The sequence below is a fragment of the Talpa occidentalis genome, unplaced genomic scaffold (genome assembly GCF_014898055.3).
Source record: "Talpa occidentalis isolate TD23 unplaced genomic scaffold, MPIMG_talOcc4v2.1 talOcc4.3, whole genome shotgun sequence".
Classification (NCBI taxonomy): domain Eukaryota; kingdom Metazoa; phylum Chordata; class Mammalia; order Eulipotyphla; family Talpidae; genus Talpa; species Talpa occidentalis.
The window spans coordinates 34,216,610-34,219,933 of record NW_023603184.1 but is presented as its reverse complement, the minus strand read 5'-3'; the positions used below and the strand labels follow the sequence as shown (position 1 = coordinate 34,219,933).

The 3,324-nt window shown below is 40.0% G+C and overlaps 1 pseudogene; it reads right to left on the bottom strand.

Moving 5' to 3' along the window:
• Positions 1 to 659: 659 nt before the first annotated feature.
• Positions 660 to 1,608, bottom strand: LOC119254960 (olfactory receptor 2D2-like; annotated as a pseudogene).
• Between the last annotated feature and the right edge of the window lie 1,716 nt (positions 1,609 to 3,324).

Here is a 3,324-nt window from a genome sequence, read left to right as displayed (position 1 = left end):
ACTTGGACTCAGCTCCTGCCTCAGGGCCTCCTGCCACAGTGCTTACCTGTCACCATTCCCTCCCCTGCCTCTCCATTGCACTCTCACGCTCTCTGCACGATCTCTCTCTTTCTGATGTAAGTGAATCCTTTTAATGTTGGTCTTCTCTCCGTGTCCTGCATTGACAAGTACATGGGTAATCAAAGGGGTAATCCCCAGGCCCCCAGGTTTGCCCCATTTCAAAAGGAAACACACAGGTAGCATCTAGCTCACAGTAAGTGATTATAGAATGCTTACACATCTTTTATTATTTGATAATAAAAAGAAATTCATTGATTCGAACAGAAATAATGAAGTTGGTTAGGATCAGGGGTAGATAGCGTGATTAAAAAAAAAGATAGATTTTACAGGTTGCAGGGCTTATAAAATATAAACATTTCTCAGGGTATATCTTAACTCTTAGGTATCAAAGGACCAAGCAGAAGGAGGCAGAGCCCCCTTCAATTACTGAATTGAATTCCAGTAATTATCTTCAACAGCTGCTGTCCTTCTCCTTACACAAAGGAGTGATGGATGAGAGGTGGAGAATGGATCCACAATAAAGCCAAGAATGAGATCTGACCATACTCCAGTCTTGCTGAGGGAGCTCCTCAGTCTTCGAAGGGAGAGCCAGGAGGGAATCACCGCCGGTGCAAGCTTCCAAGCCTGCATGGGAAATTCTTTGTGGTTACTTTCCTCAGAGCTCCCTTCACATCTTTGTTCTTCAGACTGTATATGAGGGGGTTAAGCATGGGGGTCACCATTGCATAGAACACGGACACAAGTTTTTCCTGTTCTTTGGAGGATTTTGGTGTCATGTAGGTGACAATTCCTGACCCATAAAAGAGGATGACCACGATAAGGTGGGAACCACAGGTAGAGAACGCCTTGAGTCTCCTGCAGCCGATTTCATCCTGATCACAGTCACTATGATGTGGCCATAGGATACCAGAATTAGGGAAACAGGTATGAGGAGAATCACAACCCCATGAGGAAAATAACCATCTCTGTAGTGTGGATGTCTGTCGACGCCAGGGTCAACAGTGCAGGGGCCTCACAAAAGAAATGGGAGATACTGTTGCTGCCTCGGTAGGGCAGTCTCAGCGTGAAGGTGGTATCCACCACAGACACCAGCATGCCACTGGCCCATGACCCTGCAGCCAGCTGGACGCACACCCTCCAAGTCATGATGCTGGGTACTGCAAGGGCTTGCAGATGGCCACATACCGGTCATAGGACATCACTGCCAGAAGGGCACACTGAGTGCACCCAAAATGAGGAAGAGCAGAAGCTGAGCTGCACAACGTGGGAAGGAAATTACCTTCCTCCTGGAGAGCAGGTGGGCTAGGGCCTGAGGAACGATGTTGGTAGAGAAACAGAGGTCAGCCAGAGATAAGTTGCAGAGGAAGAAATACATGGGTGTGTGAAGCGGGAGTCCATCTGCACAAGAGTCATGAGAAGCAGATTCCCAAGCACTGTGACCAGGTAGACACCCAAGAACAAGATGAACAGCAGCTGCTGGGTGTAGGGGTCATCTGAGAGTCCCAGGAGGAGGAATTCTGTCACCTGTGTCTGATTGGTCTGGCTCATACTTTGTTTCTCCTTTCAGAAAGAAATCACTGTAGGCTAAATGTGGGTGTGCATAATCTATAAAATGAGAGTTCAATGTTAGATGACTTATGAATCACAGCCAATCGCTACCAGTCACTTAAGGAACCCCCTTAAGAAGGTTTTTAGAATAAGAGGGGGTGCAAGTGTATGGGAATATAACCGAAATGAAAATGCATACATTGTGCAAAGATGAAAAAGATGTAAGAATTATATAAAATAAAATATTTAATTAAAAAAAGGTTTTTAGAACATTACCATGCTCTTTAGTTGGAACAATTCCAATGCTGAAAAACAATAATTGATAAGATGGTATATTCATTTCTAGAGTCTTCTGGCAAGGGAATTGTAGATCAAAAGAATCATCTTTTATTGTGTATATTATACTTTTAATAATGGAAAAGTAGATTCAATTCCTTTATGAAGTCTCACCATTTAATTTCACTTGATTATCATCTAAAACCCTTGAGACCTCTACTACTCTTGACTACTCTTGTCATACTCCCCCCATCTCTTGATGGTGGTTTTGTTAATTCTTTGGATGTAAAAGTGAATCTGATGTCTTTCCTCTAAAAGGTACTCACTTAAGGAAATAGAAATCAAATAGAGCCAAAGTACCTTGCAGACATTACATTTTTGTTAGAGAGAATAACCTGTTTTTAGGAGTTGTGAAACCAATGTTAACTGGAGAGTGTACCATTATCTCATGTGCAATCCAATCCCCACCTTCAGCAGGAGATCCAAAATAATTTTAATGGGCATTGAACTTCCCAAGTAGCAAGACCATTATGGTAACCAATGGGTATCCATTTAAACCACCAGTTTGACTATTTTTTCTCTGTTCAAAGGAAACAGCACTACACTGTCAACTCCAACCCATTTTCTCTCACTGTCTTGCATTCTTTCTATACTGCCAGAGATTAAAAACTCCTTTAAAAACTGTCTATGTCTTTTTCACTTTATGTTCTTAATTGACATAGCCCAGAGCTTTATTCAATAAATTATTGGTTAAATAAATAAAAACTATTTGATCACACGGTGTAGTTGAATTAAAAGCCTTCTAACAGTTTTAGGTAGATTTGCAAGAATTTTGGAGCAATAGTAAAATTTCATGGAATATTCCCAAAAAGGGGACAGAAATTTACTGTAAATTCTAAGGTTTAAGGTCCTATATGAGGTTTGGACTATTAACACTTTATCTGTCTGGAAAGGTTCTTCAAAACAATATTTTAAATACATCAACTACAAAGTATAGCATTTCCAATGAAATCATTAATAGCAAATAGGTTTATCAAAATAAGTGAAAAACAATTATGGAGTATTATAATACAGTTCTTTTTTTGTACTTTAAATTTTAAATTGTTCTGGCAGGGTCAATAACTACCAGATTTCAAAGTAGCCTGAGCTTCAGTAATAGTTGAGATAACTTCAACAGCTACAATGTGATATATAAAAATACTTCTTATCTATAAGTGGTAGTTTCAAGGATACTGCTAATGCTGCTTTGGGTGGTTGCCTACATTCAAATAAGGAAATTTTAAATTTCAGTTAGACTCAGTAAAAATGAAAGTGTCATTCACATCAAATGAAGAAACAATTAAACTCCCAGTTAAAAACGTATGAGCTAAAGGAATTCCAGGAGATTCTCAAAAGAGATCATCACACTCTCTGCAATCTGATTGGAATTTTAGACATCAG